The 19,153-nt window shown below is 37.9% G+C and overlaps 1 protein-coding gene and 1 pseudogene across 5 annotated transcripts in view; both read left to right on the top strand.

Moving 5' to 3' along the window:
- Positions 1-19,153, top strand: part of NFKBIZ (NFKB inhibitor zeta) — a 290,471-nt gene that overhangs the window by 174,701 nt on the left and 96,617 nt on the right. The window lies entirely within an intron of this gene.
- Positions 7-17,960, top strand: LOC309660000 (tetratricopeptide repeat protein 8-like; annotated as a pseudogene). Its single transcript, XR_014268368.1, has 2 exons — positions 7-16,613; positions 16,953-17,960. The product of XR_014268368.1 is annotated as a tetratricopeptide repeat protein 8-like (transcript).

Genomic DNA, 19,153 nt, shown 5'->3' with positions numbered 1-19,153 from the left:
AAAAACACCCTCATAGAAACACGCAGAATAATATTTGCTCAAATATCTGGGCACCCTGTGGTCCAGTCAAGTTGCCTCATAAATTAACCATCATGGTGAGCTAGTTATAAAGGAACTGCTATGTGGCTGTATGTGTGAGCTGGTGCAATAGTGGTGGGGGACAATGACATGCAGATCTAGCTACCTGCTCATGGAGCTTGCTTGAACCCTCAGGCCCTGTTCATGCTCAATCTCAGATATTCCACTTGCATCTCATGATGGCCTGCTGCTGGGCCCTCAGGCCTTATTATGATTTTGTGGGTCTGACAGCTTATGATCGGCAGTTTCTGGCCAGTGGTGCACTTGATGTTCCAGGAACAAGCTCTCCATCTCTACCATAGTTCAGTAGAACAGCAGAATTTGTTGTTTGTAAGATGTACAATTCTCCACTGCAGGGGGTAGGGCCTTGCTCTCTCGCTAGTGCTGTCACAAAGTTCACACAACATCTTTTCCCATGCCTTACACCTCCAGTGCAATAGTGACTACTGGTCATATGATTCAAGAAGCAGGGCCCCTTGCACCACAGCCTGGACCTGCTTGTTTTCTCTTTCCTGCTTTGGACTCCATAGAAAATGGGTAATGTCCCAGGTATGGAATATTCTTTCAGAACTCAAAGAAGCTGGTTTTGTGTTGTACTTCTTGATGAGAGATACAAAGTCAAATAATCGATCCTTTACTTCAGAGGAAATGTCCAGCATGCTCTAGACTACTAAGCCCCTAAAAATTTAATTGATATGACAGCTCCCTGAATATTTGTAGAATTTATCTCCCACTTTCTTATGTTCTGAGGGATGCCCAGGTGGCCCAGGCAAATGTATTCGGTTAAAAACTACTGTTATCTATTCTAAGTGAATGTGAACTCTTTCTGATTTTTTTGGATAAGATTGGACAAAAATGCATTTGCCAGAGCAATTGTCCCAACAACATTTATGGCATATTCCTTAATTTTACTACTTATTAAAGTGCAACTTCATATATGCATGAGTCTGATTGGGAATTGCTACTTTGGTCCACTGATCTATTTGCCTATATTGGTGCCAGGGCCACACTTCTTTGGGTTTTGTAACATTATATTATGCTTTGATACTTTGTAAGGCATGCTTTTCCACACCATTTATATATCTTAAAGTTTTTAAAAGTTATTTTTGCAAATTTACTCTTCCATAAACACTTTGAGGTTAGTTTGTGAAGTTTCATAAAAGAAAGCCATAATGGAACTTCTGTTGGGATTAAACTAGATTTATAGATTTTGCTGTTGAATAAATGATTTGAGAGAATATGAATGCATAAAAGTGAAAAGGGTTAGAGGAAGTTTGAGTCATAGACACACATAATTTTTGATAGACATAAATAGGCAAAACCCCTTCTTGAAAGAAATGTCCTAAAACTCAGTAGTCAGATTTTTTTTTTTCTGATGGGAATGTTTTTCATGAGCTACAGACTACATTTCCAGAATATTGAGGGACTCTCTTAATGCACTGTTTCTGTTTTTTTTCTTTTTGTTTTCATTCTATAATTGATTGAAACAGTTCATGTAGGAGATCCAGGAACAAAATGTATAGTGGACATTGTGATGAGTTGCTCAAATTCCCCCACTTTGGGAGTGAATTCTTATCAGCTTGTCAGCTGGAAGTGCTGGCAGCAAACACTCCTCAGATGTCAGCCCACTCTGAGGTAAATGCCTCATCTGAAGGGTCACTTCTCCCCCAAGCATGCTGCCTTCCCGGGGCAGCCCATAATTGAGTGTAAAGGCCTGTACTGTAAACACCCTCTCACTCCAATGTGGGACAATCCTAGCGTCAGAATTCCCCATGGTTGGCTGAGGCTTTCGTTGAGACTTTATTGTAGTATAACAATCATACAGAAGATGCACAAAAAGAGTATATAGATGGGATTAATAGATACACACTATTATATATAAAATAGAATAACAACAAGAACCTACTGTATAGCACAGGGAACTATACTCAGTATCTTGTAATAATCTATAGTGGAAAAGAATCTGAAAAAGAATTTATATATATATATATATATACATACATACACATATACATAACTGAATCACTTTGCTGTGCACCTGAAACATTATAAATCAACTATACTTCAATAAAAAAATATATATAGATGAATGTTATCACAAAGTAAACACACCCTGGTAGCTTTACCAGTAACCATAAGCCCTCCTCATGTCCCCTTTCCAGCAAATATTCCTTAGTCCTCCCCAAAGTCAACCACTACTCTGACTTCTAACATCAAAGCTTAGTTTGAAGTATGACTTTCATATCATGAAATTCGCTGATATTAAGCATACAGTTCAATAGAATTTGACAAACGCATTTACCTATGTAACCCACAACCCTGTCAAGATAGAGAGTATTTTCATCACCCCGGGAAAATGCCTTATGTCCCTTCTCAGTCCACCCTTACTCCCAGAAGCGACTACTGTTCTGCTTTCTATCACCATAGATTAGATTTGCCTGTTCTAGAAATTCATATAAATAGAAGCATATACTATGTGTTTTTTTGGTGTGTGTGTGTCTAGCTTCTTTTCATTTATCATAGTGTTTTTGGGATTCTTTCTTGTTGTTGTGTGTATTAGTAGTTTATTCCTTCTTGTGACTGAATAGCATGCTGTTGTATGAATATATCATATTTTGTTTATATACTTTCCTGTTGGACATCTGAACTGTTTTCAGTTTTTGGCTATAATTAATAAAACTGCTCTAAACAGTCTTGTACAAGTGTTTTTGTGGACCTAGTTTTCATATCTCTTGGATAAATACCTAGGAATGAAACTGCTGAGTCATAGGGTGAATGTATGTTTAACTTTTTGCGAAACTGCCAGTTTTCTGTGTTACACATACACCTGTAATATATGAGAGTTCTGGTTGCTCTATGTCCTTGATAATATTTGGTATTGTGAGTCTTTTTCATTTTATCCATTCTAGTGGGTATATAGTGGTAATCATTGGGGTTTTAATTTGCATTTCCCTGATGACGAATGAAGTTAAACACTTTTTCATATGCTTATTGCCATGCCTATATCTTCTTTTGTTAACTGTCTTTTAAAAAATTGAAATATAGTTGATTTACAATGTTTCAGGTATACAGGAAAGTGATACAGTTATACACACACACACATAATACACATATATATATACATATACACATACATATATATATTCTTTTTCAGATTCTTTTCCATTATAGGTTATTACAAGGTATTGAACATAGTTCCCTGTGCTATACAGTAGATCCTTGTTGGTTATCTATTTTATTTATAGTAGTGAGTATCTGTTAATCCCTAGTTCCTAATTTATCCCTTCCTTCCCTTTCCTTTTTGCTAACCATAAATTTGTTTTCTATGTCTGTGAACCTATTTCTGTTTTGTAAATAAGTTCATTTGTATCATTTTTTTAGATTATACATATAAGTGATATCATATGATATTTGTCTTTCTCTGTCTGACTGACTTCACTTAGTATGAAGATCTCTAGGTCCAACCATGTTGCTGCAAAATGGCATTATTTCATCCTATTTTATGGCTGAGTAGTATTCCATTGTGTATGTGTATGTATGTATGTATGTGTATATATATATATATATATTTTTATATATATATATATATATATATATATATATATATATATATAATCACATCTTCTTTATCCATTCGTTTGTCGATGGACACTTAGGTTGCTTCCATGTCTTGGCTATTGTAAATAGTACTGTTATGACATTGGGGTGCATGTATCTTTTCAAATTAGAGTTTTACTCTTTCCTGGATATATGCCCAGGAGTGGGATTGCTGGATCATACGGTAGCTCTGTTTTTAGTTTTTAAAGGAATCTCCATACTGTTTTTCATAGTGGTAACATCAATTTACATTCTCACCAACAGTATACAAGGGTACCCTTTTCTCCACACCCTCTTCAACATTTGTTATTTGTAGACTTTTTGATGATGGCCATTCTGACCACTGTGAGGTGATTCCTCATTGTAGTTTTGATTTGCATTTCTCTAATAATTAGTGATGTTGAGCAGCTTTTCATGTGCTTCTTGGCCATCTGTATGTCTTCTTTGGAGAAATGTCTATTTAGATCTTCTGCCCATTTTTCGATTGGGTTTTTTTTTTTTTGATATTGAGCTGTATAAGCTGCTTGTATATTTTGGAAATTAATCCCTTGTGAGTCACATCATTTGCAAATATTTTCTTCCATTCTGTAGGCTGTTTTTTTGTTTTGTTTATAGCTTCCTTTGCTGTACAAAAGCTTTTAAGTTTAGTTAGGTCCCATTTGTTTATTTTTGCTTTTATTTCCTTTGCTTTAGGAGATAGATCCAAAAAAATACTACTACAATTTATGCCAAAGAGTGTTCTGCCTATGTTTTCCTCTAGGAGTTTTATGGTTTCCAGTCTTACATTTAGGTCTTTAATCCGTATTGAGCTTACTTTTGTATATGGTGTTAGAGAATGTTCTAATTTCATGTTTTTACATGTAGCTGCCTGATTTTCCCAGAACCATTTATTGAAGAGACTGTCTTTTCTCCATTGTATATTCTTGCCTCCTTTGTTGTAGATTACTTGACTGTAAATGGGTTTATTTCTGGGCTCCGTATTCTGTTCCATTGATCTATATGTCTGTTTTTGTGCCAGATGATTACTGTATTTTTAAAGTGAGTCTTATGTAGAGTAAGTCCTCCAATACTGACTTTTTTTCAAGATTATTTTAGATATTCTAAGTCCTTTGCATATCTATGTAAGTTTTCGTGTCACACTGTCAATTCCTACAAAGAAGTATGCCAGAATTTTTATTGGAATTGCACTGAATCAATAGATCAATTTGAAGAGAACTGATATTTTAACAACATTGAGTCTTCTAATATGTGAACATGGTATGGTATATCCTTCCATCTCTTTAGAACTGATCTTCTTTAATTTCTCTTGGCAATATTTTGAAGTTTTTATGGGTGGCAGTCTCCCATAGCTTTTGTTAAATTTCTCTTAGTACTTTGTGATTGAAAAAATTATTTTCCAGTTGTTCATTGCTAGTATATATAAAAATACAATTGAGGCTTTGGATCAACTCTGCAACTGTTACCGGAAAACTGGTTTATCTCTTGGAGGGTGTCAAGCCAAAAAACACAACGAAGCCAAAGATAGGAAGAAAGTGACGCCGAAAACTCAGCCTCTGTGCACTGGTGCTGAATTGAATCTCGGAGACAGAGTTTTGGGTGAAGTAGAAAAGAATAGCTTTATTGTTTTGCCAGGCAAAGGCGGAAACAGAGGACTCATGCCCTCAAAACTGTGTGTCCCAACCCAGGGGGATTTGGTGAGGAATTTTATAGCAATGGTTCAAGGGCAGGGTTGCCAATAAGGATCAGGGTGTGTGCAGGGCCTGCACTCCTTTTATGTGTCCTTAGGTGATTTCCTGATGAGCTTCTGTGGTTCTCAAGGTTATCAAACTGTGACGTTCTCCCTGGAATGAAGAATGTTCATCAAGTAGTTAACATTGTCCATTCTTGGGGGGGTTTAGTTCTGCAGAAGACCTCAAAGATATTGTTATGTGTATCCCTTGAAGTGGGACCAGGACACTGCCTCAAGACTGCACTATTGTTTTTTGACTGCTCCTGCCTTGTCTCTGCATCCCCACCCTTCCCTGATTAGCAAATGTTTGAACCTGCCCTTTGGAACTCAGGGAAGGTCATGGAGGGTGAAGCTTATTCCCTACAAACAACAATCAGGGGACAAAGAAAGGCTTCCACGTCCAGGAGCCCCACAGGGTCCTACTCGGTTTCAAAGGGAGGATTTATTACTACTTGTAGCAATAAGGAGAACACTGGGGATCTTTCCCAAAGCAGTGTCTCCCTGAACAGCAAAACTGGGGAAGTTTTAAGCTAAGGGAACATGAATATTCATGAAGGGGCTTGGGTGGTTGACAGAGTCCAAGCTTTAGTTGATTCAAGTCAGGAGGCTCAGAAAAGGTCAACATCATCATTATTATTTTTTTAAAAATCTGTATTCTTGAGGGAAGTTGGTCTGTAATTTTATCTCCTTAAATAGTGCTTGTTTTATTTTATTAGAATTATGCTGTCTTCATGTGATGACTTGGAAACTGTTCCTTCCCTCCTCTAGTTTTTGGAAGAATTTTTGTAGAATTGGCATTATCTCCTTATTAAATGGTTGATAGAATTTACCATCAAAGCTATTGGGCCCTAGAAGTTTTTAAATTTAAAATTTGATATTAAAAAAATCCCAGATATAAGGCTGTTCAGATTTTCTATTTGTTTTGTCATTTGTTTAAAAGTATTTTACTTTTTAAAAAATTTCTCTTTTATTTTTTGGCCATACTGCATGGTGTGTGGGATCTTAATTCCCCAACCAGGGTTCAAACACATGCCCCCTATAGTGGAAGGGCAGAGTCCTAACCACTGGACTACCAATGAATTCCCTTGTCTTGTCAGTTTTGATAAGTTATGTCGTTGTGTCCTCCCAGCCTATTGATGGTGATGTTCTTGGCTGGGAGTGCCTGAGGCACTCACCCAGCCCTACAGAACCCTCCCCTCACCCTCACCAGTATTGTGGCTGGGCCAGTGCTGTGGCTGGGCTGGCCCTTATGGTTCTTATTATGACTGCAGGATGCACTTCAGCAAGAAATGATCAGGGAACTTTTAAGAATAAGATTTATTACTCACAGATCCTGGCGGGTACACAACATGCCTGAGGGCCACACAGCAAGGTCTTGGAGAAAGAGAAAGAGAGAGGAAACCTGGAGCTCTGCCTCTATTAGGGTCTGAGAGTAAGGTGTCTAGGGCTTTGTGAGTTCACTCTTTATTGGTGAATTTAAAGCATAAGAGTGGGAATTAGGGAACTGCAGGAGTCACTAAAGTGGTCAGTTATCTAGGCTAGCTAGGGCTTTATAAAAGGGGAACTTCATCAGTAGGAGTAGCCTAGTTCCTTATCTACTTGTTTTGCTCTGTCATACAGCTGGCAATATGTTTATTTGAGATGGATATCTTTGAAATGGATGCCTCAGCAATCAAAACTTAACGTAAGGCACTTAACATTACAATTAAAAACTTAATGTCAGGCATGTGCACTACACATGTTTTTCAAGAAATGTGTGTATTTCATGTAAGTTGTTATACATATTGGCAAAATGTTGTTCAAAATAACACCTTGTTGGACTTCCCTGGTGGCGCAGTGGTTGAGAATCCACCTGCCAATGCAGGGGACACGGGTTCGAGCCCTGGTCTGGGAAGATCCCACATGCCGTGGAGCAACTAATCCCATGTGCCACAACTGCTGAGCCTGCACACCTAGAGCCTGTACTCCACAGCAAGAGAAGCCACCGCAATGAGAAGCCTGTGCACCGCAATGAAGAGTATCACCCACTCGCCGCAACTAGAGAAAGCCTGTGCACGGCAACGAAGACCCAACGCAGCCAAAAATAACTATAAATAAATAAATAAATTTATTTAAAAAAACCCAACTTGTTATTATTTTTAATATCTATAGGATCTGTAGTAATGAACCTTCTTTCTTTTCTAATGTTTGGAGATTTTATCTTCTTTCTTTTTCTTAACTTCTCTTGCTAGAGATTTATCAATTTTATTAATCTTTAAAGAAACTCTTGACCTTGTTAATTTTTTCTATTGTTCTGCATTTTCTGCTTTGTTTTCTGTTCTTATTTTTACTTCTTTTCTTCTAGATACTTTGAATTTTATTTTCTCTTTCTTTTTCTTTAAACTAGCTTCTTAAGGTGGAAACATAGATTTTTAAAAAAAATTTTAAATTTTATTTTATTTTTTATACAGCAGGTTCTTATTAGTTATCTATTTTATACATATTAGTGTATATATGTCAATCCAAATCTCCCAATTCACCCCCCCCCCACCCCTCACGTTCCCCCCTTGGTGTCCATACGTTTGTTTTCTACATCTGTGTCTCTATTTCTGCCTTGCAAACCGGTTCTTCTGTACCATTTTTCTAGATTCCACATATATGCGTTAATATACGATATTTGTTTTTCTCTTTCTGACTTACTTCACTCTGTATGACAGACTCTAGGTCCATCCACGTCTCTATAAATGACCCAATTTCGTTTCTTTTTTTGACTAATACTCCATTGTATATATGTACCACATCTTCTTTATCCATTTGTCTGTTGATGGGCATTTAGGTTGCTTCCATGACCTGGCTATTGTAAATAGTGCTGCAATGAACATTGGAGTGCATGTATCTTTTTGAATTATGGTTTTCTCTGGGTATATCCCCTGTAGTGGGATTGCTGGGTTATATGGTAATTCCATTTTTAGTTTCTTAAGGAACCTCCATACTGTTCTCCATAGTGGCTGTATCAATTTACGTTCCCACCAACAGTGCAAGAGGGTTCCCTTTTCTCCATACCCTCTCCAGCATTTGTTGTTTGTAGATTTTCTGATGATGGCCATTCTAACTGGTGTGAGGTAATATCTCATTGTAGTTTCGATTTGCATTTCTCTAATAATTAGTGATGTTGAGCATTCTTTCATGTGTTTGTTGGCAATCTGTATATCTTTTTTGGAAAAATGTCTATTTAGGTCTTCTGACAATTTTTTGATTGGGTTGTTTGGTTTTTTAATATTGAGCTACATGAGTTGTTTATATATTTTGGAGATTAATCCTTTGTCCATTGCTTCATTTGCACATATTTTCTCCCATTCTGAGGGTTGTCTTTTCGTTTTGTTTATAGTTTCCTTTGTTGTGCAAAAGATTTTAAGTTTCATTAGGTCCAATTTTTTTATTTTTGTTTTTATTTCCATTACATTAGGAGGTCCGTCAAAAAAATCTTGCTGTGATTAATGTCAAAGAGTGTTCTTCCTATGTTTTCCTCAAAGAGTTTTATAGTGTCCAGTCTTACATTTAGGTTTTTAATCCATTTTGAGTTTATTTTTGTGTATGGTGTTAGGGAGTCTTCTAATTTCATTCTTTTACATGTAGCTGTGCAGTTTTCCCAGTACCACTTATTGAAGAGACTGTCTTTTCTCCATTGTAAATCCTTGCCTCCTTTGTCATAGATTAATTGACCATAGGTGTGTTGGCTTATCTCTGGGCTTTGTATCTTGTTCCATTAATCTATATTTCTGTTACTGTGCCAGTACCATATTGTCTTGATTACTGTGGCTTTGTAGTATAGTCAGAAGTCAGGGAGTATGATTCCTCCAGCTCTGTTTTTTTTCCTCAAGACTGTTTTGGCTATTCGGGGTTTTTTGTGTCTCCACACAAATTGTAAGATTTTTTGTCCTACTTCTGTAAAAAATGCCACTGGTAATTTGATAGGGATTTCATTGAATCTGTAGATTGCTTTGGGTAGTATAGTCATTTTCACAATATTGATTCTTCCAACCCAAGAACATGGTATATCTCTCCATCTGTTTGTGTCATCTTTGATTTCTTTCATCAGTCTCTTATAGTTTTTTGAGTACAGGTCTTTTACCTCCTTAGGTAGGTTTATTCCTAGGTATTTTAGTCTTTTTTGTTGCGATGGTGAATGGGATTGTTTCCTTAATTTCTCTTTCTGATTTTTCATTGTAAGTGTATAGGAATGCAAGAAATTTCTGTGCATTAATTTTGTATCTTGCAACTTTACCAAATTCATTGATTAGCTCTAGTAGTTTTCTGGTAGCATCTTTAGGATTCCCTATGTATAGTATCATGTCATCTGCAAACAGTGACAGTTTTACTTCGTCTTTTCCAATTTGGATTCCTTTTATTTCTTTTTCTTCTCTGATTGCCATGGCTAAGACTTCCAAAACTATGTTGAATAATAGTGGTGAGAGTGGACATCCTTGTCTCGTTCCTGATCTTAGAGGAAATGCTTTCAGTTTTTCACCATTGAGAATGATGTTTGCTGTGGGTTTGTCGTATATGGCCTTTATTATTTTGAGGTAGGTTCCCTCTATGCCCACTTTCTGGAGAGTGTTTATCATAAATGGGTGTTGAATTTTGTCAAAAGCTTTTTCTCCATCTATTGAGATAATCATATGGTTTTTATTTTTTAATTTGTTAATATGGTGTATCACACTGATTGATTTGCGTATATTGAAGAATCCTTGCATCCTTGGGTTAAATCCCACTTGATCATGGTGTATGATCCTTTTAATGTGCTGTTGGATTCTGTTTGCTAGTATTTTGTTGAGAATTTTTGCATCTATGTTCATCAGTGATATGGGTCTGTAATTTTCTTTTTTTGTAGTATCTCTCTCTGGTTTTGGTATCAGGGTGATGGTGGCCTCATCGAATGAGTTTGGGAGTGTTCCTCCTTCTGCAATTTTTTGGAAGAGTTTGAGAAGGATGGGTGTTAGCTCTTCTTTAAATGTCTGATAGAATTCACCTGTGAAGCCACCTGGTCTTGGACTTTAGTTTGTTGTAAGATTTTTAATCACAGTTTCAATTTCATTCCTTGTGATTGATCTGTTCATATTTTCTATTTCTTCCTGGTTCAGTCTGGAAGGTTATACCTTTCTAAGAATTTGTCCATTTCTTCCAGGTTGTCCATTTTACTGGCATAGAGTTGCTTATAGTAATCTCTTATGATGCTTTGTATTTCTGCAATGTCCATTGTAACTTTTTCTTTTTCATTTCTAATTTTATTTATTTGAGTCCTCTCCTTCTTTTTCTTGATGAGTCTGGCTAAAGGTTTATCAACTTTGTTTATCTTCTCAAAGAACCAGTTTTTAGTTTTATTGATCTTTGCTATTATTTTCTTTGTTTCTATTTCATTTATTTCTCCTCTGATCTTTATGATTTCTTTCCTTCTACTAACTTTGGGTTTTGTTTGTTCTTCTTTCTCTAGTTCCTTTAGATGTAAGGTTAGATTGCTTATTTGAGGTTTTTCTTGTTTCTTGAGGTAGGAATTTATTGCCATAACCTTCCCTCTTAGAACTGCTTTTGCTGCATCCCATAGGTTTTGGATCGTCATCTTTTCATTGTAATTTGTCTGTAGGTATTTTCTGATTTCCTCTTTGATTTCTTCAGTGATCTCTTGGTTATTTAGTAATGTATTGTTTATCCTCCATGTGTTTGTGTTTTCCTTTTTTTCCCCTGTAATTGATTTCTAATCTTATAGCCTTGCAGTCAGAAAAGATGCTTGGTATGATTTCAATTTTCTTAAATTTACCAAGGCTTGATTTCTGACCTAAGATGTGATCTATCCTGGAGAATGTTCCATATGCACTTGAGTAGAAAGTTATTCTGTTGTTTTTGAATGGAATGTCATATAAATATCAATTAAATCTATGGTCTATTGTGTCATTTAAAGCTTGTGTTTCTTTACTTTTCTGTCTGGATGATCTGTCCATTGGTGTAAATGAGGTGTTAATGTCCCCCACTATTATTATGTTACTGTTTATTTCCTCGTTTATAGTTGTTAGCAGTTGCCTTATGTATTGAGGTGTTCCTATGTTGGGTGTATATATATTTATAATTGTTATATCTTCTCCTTGGATTGATCCCTTGGTCATTATGTAGTGTCCTTCCTTGTCTCTTGTAACATTTTTATTTTAAAGTCTATTTTATCTGATATGAGTATTGCTACTCCAGCTTTCTTTTGATTTCCATTTGCATGGACTATCTTTTTCCATCCCCTCACTTTCAGTCTGTATGTGTCCTTAGGTGTGAAGTGGGTCTCTTGTAGACAGCATATATATGGGTCTTGTTTTTGTATCCATTCAGCAAGCCTGTGTCTTTTGGTTGGAGCATTTAATCTATTAACATTTAAGGTAATTATCAATATGTATATTCCTATGACCATTTTCTTAATTGTTGTGGGTTTGTTTGTGTTGGTCCTTTTCTTCTCTTGTGTTTCCCACTTAGAGAAGTTCCTTTAGAAATTTTTGTAGAGCTGGTTTGGTGGTGCTGAATTCTCTTAGCTTTTGCTTGTCTGTAAAGCTTTTGATTTCTCTGTCGAATCTGAATGAGATCCTAGCTGGCTAGAGTAATCTTGGTTGTAGGTTCTTCACTTTCATCACTTTAAATATACCATGCCACTCACTTCTGGCTTGTAGAGTTTCTGCTGAGTATTCAGCTGTTAACCTTATGGGAGTTCCCTTGTATGTTATTTGTCATTTTTCCCTTGTTGCATTCAATAATTTTTCTTTGTTTTTAATTTTTGTTAATTTGATTACTGTATGTCTCGGCATGCTTCTCCTGGGGTTTATCCTTCCTGGGACTCACTGCACTTCCTGGACTTGGGTGGCTATTTCCTTTCCCATGTTAGGGAGGTTTTCGACTATAATCAATATTCAATTGATTCAGATATTTTCAAATATTCAAACATTTTCTCGGGTCCTTTCTCTCTGTCTTCTCCTTCTGGGACCCTTATAATGCGAATGTTGTTGCACTTAATGTTGTCCCGGAGGTCTCTTAGGCTGTCTTCATTTCTTTTCATTCTTTTTTCTTTATTCTGTTCCATGGCAGTGAATTCCACCATTCTGTCTTCCAGGTCACTTATCTGTTCTTCTGCCTCAGTTATTCTGCTATTATTTCCTTCTAGTGTATTTTTCATTTCAGTTATTGTGTAGTTCATCTCTATTTGTTCTTTAATTCTTCTAGCTCTTTGTTAAACATTTCTTGCATCTCCTTGATCTTTGCTTCCATTCTTTTTCCAAGGTCCTGGATCATCTTCACTATCATTATTCTGAATTCTTTTTCTGGAAGGTTGCCTATCTTCATTCTTTTAGTTGTTTTTCTGGGGTTTTATCTTGTTCCTTCATCTGGTTCATAGTCCTCTGACTTTTCATTTTGTCTGTCTTTCTGTGAATGTGGTTTTCATTCCACAGGCTGCAGAGTTGTAGTTCTTCTTGCTTCTGCTGTCTGTCCTCTGGTGGATGAGGCTATCTAAGAGGCTTGTTCAAGCTTCCTGATGGGAGGGACTGGTGATGGGTAGAGCTGGGTGTTGCTCTGGTGGGCAGAGCTCAGTAAAACTTTAATCCGCTTGTTTGCTGAAGGGTGGGGCTGGGTTCTCTGCCTGTTGGTTGTTTGACCTGAGGTGATCCAGCACTGAAGCCTGCCTGGCTCTTTGGTGGGGCTAATGGCAGACTCTGGGAGGGCTTATGCCAAGGAGTACTTCCCTGAACCTCTGCTGCCAGTGTCCTTGTTCCCGTGGTGAGCCACAGCCACCCCCTGCCTCTGCAGGAGACCCTCCAACACTAGCAGGTAGGTCTGGTTCAGTCTCCTTTGGAGTTACTGTTTCTTCCCCCGGGTCCTGATGCGCACAGTACTTTGTGTGTGCCCTCCAAGAGTGGACTCTCTGTTTCCCCCAGTCCTGTTGAAGTCCTGCAATCAAATCCCGCTAACCTTCAAAGTCTGATTCTCTAGGAATTCCTACTCCTGTTGCCAGACCCCCACGTTGGGAAACCTGAATTGGGGCTCAGAACTTTCACTCCTGTGGGTGTACTTCTGTGGTATAAGTGTTCTCCAGTTTGTGAGTCACCCACCCAGTGGTTGTGGGATTTGATATTATTGTGACTGCGCCCCTCCTTCCATCTCATTGCAACTTCTCCTTTTCTTTGGATGTGGAGTATCATTTTTGGTGAGTTCCAGCATCTTCTTGTCAATGATTGTTCAGCAGTTAGTTGTGATTCCAGTGCTCTCACAAGAGGGAGTGAGCACACGTCCTTCTACTCCGCCATCTTGAACCAATCTCTGAAACATAGATTTTTATACCTTTCTTCTTTTTAAATAGGAACTGAAAATACTAACAAACAGAATGCAACAGCACATTAAAAGGACCATACAGCATGATCAAGGGGTTTATCCCAGGAATGCAAGGATTCTTCAATATATGGAAATCAATCAATGTGATAAACCATATTAAAAAAATGAAGCAGAAAAACCATATAATTATCTCAATAAATGCAGAAAAAGCTTCCGACAAAAATCAACACCCATTTATGATAAAAACCCTCCAGAAAGTAGGCATAGAGGGAACTTACCTCCACATAAAAGAGGCCATATATGACAAACCCACAGCCAACAATGTTCTCAATGGTGAAAAACTGAAACCATTTCCTCTAGGATCAGGAACAAGACAAGGTTGTCTACTTTTCCCAGTATTATTCAACATAGTTTTGGAAGTTTTAGCCACAGCAATCAGATAAGAAAAAGAAATAAAAGGAATCCAAGTTGGAAAAGAAGTAAAACTGTCACTGTTTGCAGATGACATGATAGTATACATAGAGAATCCTAAAGATGCTACCAGAAAACTACTAGAGCTAATCAATGAATTTGGTAAAGTATCAGGATACAAAATTAATGCACAGAAGTCTCTTGCATTCCTATACACTAACGATGAAAAATCTGAAAGAGAAATTAAGGAAACACTTCCATTTACCACTGCAGCAAAAACAATAAAATACCTAGGAATAAACCTACCTAAGGAGACAAAAAATGTGTATGAAGAAAACTATAAGACACTGATGAAAGAAATTAAAGATGATACAAACAGATGGAGAGATATATCATGTTCTTGGATTGGAAAAATCAACATTGTGAAAATCATTATACTCCCCAAAGTGATCTACAGATTCAATGCAATCCCTATCAAACTACCAATGGCATTTTTCACAGAACTAGAACAACAAATTTCACAATTTGTATGGAAACACAAAAGACCCCGAATAGCCAAAGCAATCTTGAGAAAGAAAAATGGAGCTGGAGGAATCAGGCTCCCAGACTTCAGAGTATACTACAAAGTACAGTAATCAAGACAGTATGGTACTGGCACAGAAACAGAACTATAGATCAATGGAACAGGATAGACAGCCCAGAGATAAACTCACACACATATGGTCACCTTAATTTTGATAAAGGAGGCAAGAATATACAATGGAGAAAGGACAGCCTCTTCAATAAGTGGTGCTTGGAAAACTGGACAGCTACATGTAAAAGAATGAAATTAGAACACTCCCTAACACCATACACAAAAATAAACTCAAAATGGATTAAAGACCTAAATGTAAGGCCAGACGCTATAAAACTCTTAGAGGAAAACATAAGCAGAACACTCTATGACATAAATCACAGCAGGATCCTTTTTGACCCACCTCCTAGAGAAATGGAAATAAAAACAAATATAAACAAATGGGACCTAATGAAACTTAAAAGCTTTTTCACAGCAAAGGAAACCATGAACAAGACCAAAAGACAACCATCAGAATGGCAGAAAATATTTGCAAATGAAGCAACTGACAAAGGATTAATCTCCAAAATTTACAAGCAGTTCATTCAGCTCAGTATCAAAAAAACCAAACAACCCAATCCAAAAATGGGCCAAAGACCTAAATAGACATTTCTCCAAAGAAGATATACAGATTGCCAACAAGCACATGAAAGGATGCTCAACATCACTAATCATTAGAGAAATGCAAATCAAGACTACAATGAGCTGCTCCTCGCCCCCTACCCTCCCTGGGCTGGGCCCCGGTCTTTCACGGCTGGTTCCCAGCTGCCATGGGCTTGGAGATGGAGCCGTTGCTCCTGGCCTGGAGCTATTTTAGGCACAGGAAGTTCCAGCTCTGTGCAGATCTGTGCATGCAGATGCTGGAGAAGTTCCGTTATGACCAGATTGAGCACACTGAGGCACATGGTAAAGTAATTTGTACAAAGTTACAAAGCTGGCAGCCCGGATTTTAAAAGCAGGAGCACTAAATGAAGTGGTGTACATAGATGAAATTGACGTAGAACAGGAAGGAATTGCAGGAATGATACTGAACAAAAATGCTCAAGTTCCACGTCCTGGAACATCTCTGAAACTCCCTGGAAGTAACCAGACAGGAGGGCCTAGTCCAGCTGTCAGGCCAATCACTCAAGCTGGAATACCCATTACAGGTTTCCTTAGACCCAGCGTACAAAGTGGAAGGCCAAGCACTATGGAACAGGCCATTAGAACACCCAGAACAGCCTACACAGTTTACCCTATCGCCAGCTCATCTGGAAGATTTTTTAGGCTGGTAATGGCTTCCATGCTTACAAGTCCTGATGGACCTTTTATAAATTTATCTAGACTGAATTTAACAAAGTATGCCCAGAAACCTAAATTGGCAAAGGCTTTGTTTGAGTATATCTTTCATCATGAAAATGACGTTGAGACTGCTGTGGATTTGGCTGCCCTTTCCACAGAGCATTCTCAGTACAAGGACTGGTGGTGGAAAGTGCAGATTGGAGAATGTTACTACAGGTTAGGAATGTATCTTGAAGCAGAAAAACATTTAAATCAGCCCTGAAGCAGCAGGAAATGGTAGATACATTTCTCTACTTGGCAAAAGTTTACAACTCATTGGATCAACCTGTGACTGCTTTAAATCTTTTCAAACAAGGCTTAGATAAGTTTCCAGGAGAAGAAACCCTACTTTGTGGAATTGCCAGGATCTATGAGGAAATGAACAATATTTCATCAACCACTGAATACCACAAAGAGGTTTTGAAACAGGACAACACTCAGGTGGAAGCTACTGCATGCATTGGAAGCAACCATTTTTATTCTGATCAACCAGAAGTAGCTCTCCGGTTTTACAGGCGATTCCTGCAGATGGGTGTTTATAACTCCCAGCTTTTCTCTTTTTTTTCTTTTTTTTTTTTAAATTAATTAATTAATTAATTAATTAATTAATTTATGGCTGTGTTGGGTCTTCGTTTCTGTGCGAGGGCTTTCTCTAGTTGCGGCAAGCGGGGGCCACTCTTCATCGCGGTGCGCGGGTCTCTCACTGTCGTGGCCTCTCTTGTTGTGGAGCACAAGCTCCAGACGCGCAGGCTCAGTAGTTGTGGCTCACGGGCCCAGTTGCTCCGCGGCATGTGGGATCTTCCCAGACCAGGGCTCGAACCCGTGTCCCCTGCATTGGCAGGCAGATTTTCAACCACTGCGCCACCAGGGAAGCCCTATAACTCCCAGCTTTTCAACAACCTGGGGATCTGTTGCTTCTATGCCCAGCAGTATGATATGACTCTGACCTCATTTGAACGTGCCCTTTCCCTGGCTGAAAATGAAGAGGAGGTAGCTGAGGTCTGGCACATCTTGGGACATGTAGCTGTGGGAATAGGAGATACGAATCTGGCCCATCAGTGCTTCAGGCTGGGTCTGGTTAACAGCAATAAACATGCAGAGACCTACAACAACCTGGCCGTGCTGGAGATGTGGAAGGGCCATGTCAAACAGGCAAGAGCACTGCACAGTTGCAAGCTGCTTCATCCTTAGCACCCCACATGTATAAGCCGCATTTTAATTTTGCAACAGTATCTGATAAGATGGGAGATCTACAGAGGAGCTACATTGCTGCTCAGAAGTCTGAAGCAGCATTTCCAGATCACCTGGGCACTTAACACTTAATTAAGCAGTTAAAGCAGCATTTGGCTATGCTCCGGTTTTTCCTCAGACTAAAGATATTCTTATGGAGGGACATTATGCAAGGGAAACAGTAGTGTATATATATGTGTAGTACAAACCTGTGCTTGATATTAGTGAAGGTGACATAAGGGAAATTAAACCAGAATATTTAAAACTTTATAATAATAACTTTATAAGATAATGTTATAAAAGAAAGTATTTAAGCATTTGTAAGCAGATTATGAAATCTACCACATTATATGGTAGATGTTTCTTTATAAAGTTTACAGAACATTTTCATGAATTTCCTCAAATTTTTATAAATTCACATTTTTAATGTCCTTTATCTAACCATTAGCTATCATGTAGCTTAAAATGTCTGAAATCTGCCTTTAAAATTGCACTTTTATGACTAAAAGTGTATATACTTATCCTTGGTAGAGACTTTAGAGATAAAAAATTGTACTTAAAGCTATTTTTTATCAAGTGCTTTGTGAGACACTCTACTTTTTCTTATATATTATGCTTTAAAATAAACGTGTATAAAACACCAAAAAAAAACCACACCAAACTACAATGAGGTATCACCTCATAACAGTCAGAATGGCCATCATCAAAAAATGTACAAACAATAAATGCTGGAGAGGGTGTGGAGAAAAGGGAACCCTCTTGCGCTTTTGGTGGGAATGAAAATTCATACAGCCACTATGGAGAACAGTAGGGAGGTTCCCTAAAAAACTGAAAATAGAACTACCATACGACCCAGCAATCCCGTTACTGGGCATATGCACTGAGAAGACAATAATTCAAAAAGAGTCATATACCAAAATGTTCATTGCAGCTCTATTTAAAATAGCCAGGACATGGAAGCAACCTAAGTGTCCACTGACAGATCAATGGATAAAGAAGATGTGGCACATATATACAGTGGACTATTACTCAGCCATAAAAAGAAATGAAATTGAGTTATATGCAGTGAAGTGGCTGGACCTAGAGTCTGTCATACAGAGTGAAGTAAGTCAGAAAGAGAAAAACAAATACCGTATGCTAACACATATATATGGAATCTTAAAAAAAAAATGTTCTGAAGAACCTAGGAGCAAGACAGGAATAAAGATGCAGATGTAGAGAATGGACTTGAGGACACGGGGAGGGGGAAGGGTAAGTTGGGACGAAGTGAGAGAGTGGCATGGACTTATATACACTACCAAATGTAAAATAGAGAGCTAGTGGGAAGCAGCCACATAGCACAGGGAGATCAGCTCGGTGTTCTGTGACCACCTAGAGGGTTAGGATAGGGAGGGTGGGAGGGAGATGCAAGAGGGAGGGCATATGGGTATATATGTATATGTATAGCTGATTCATTTTGTTGTACAGCAGAAGCTAGCACAACATTGTAAAGCAATTATACTCCAATAAAGATGTTAAAAAAAAAAAAGGAACAGAAAACAACACATTTTATTTTGTTAACATCTTTATTGGAGTAAAATTGCTTTACAATGGTGTGTTAGTTTCTGCTCTATAACAAAGTGAATCAGCTATATATATACGTATATCCCCATATCTCCTCCCTCTTGCGTCTCCCTCCCACCCTCCGTGTCCCACCCCTCTAGGTGTTCACAGAACACCAAGCTGATCTCCCTGTGCAATGCGGCTGCCTCCCACTAGCTATTTATTCTATATTTGGTAGTGTATATATGACCATGCCACTCTCTCACTTCGTCGCAGCTTACCCTTCCCCCTCCCCGTGTCCT

This window comes from Balaenoptera physalus, assembly GCF_965194825.1.
Source record: "Balaenoptera physalus genome assembly, chromosome: 4".
NCBI classification, from domain to species: Eukaryota; Metazoa; Chordata; class Mammalia; order Artiodactyla; family Balaenopteridae; genus Balaenoptera; species Balaenoptera physalus.
Note: the sequence above shows the minus strand (reverse complement) of the source record. Positions and strands in the feature narration are given on the sequence as shown.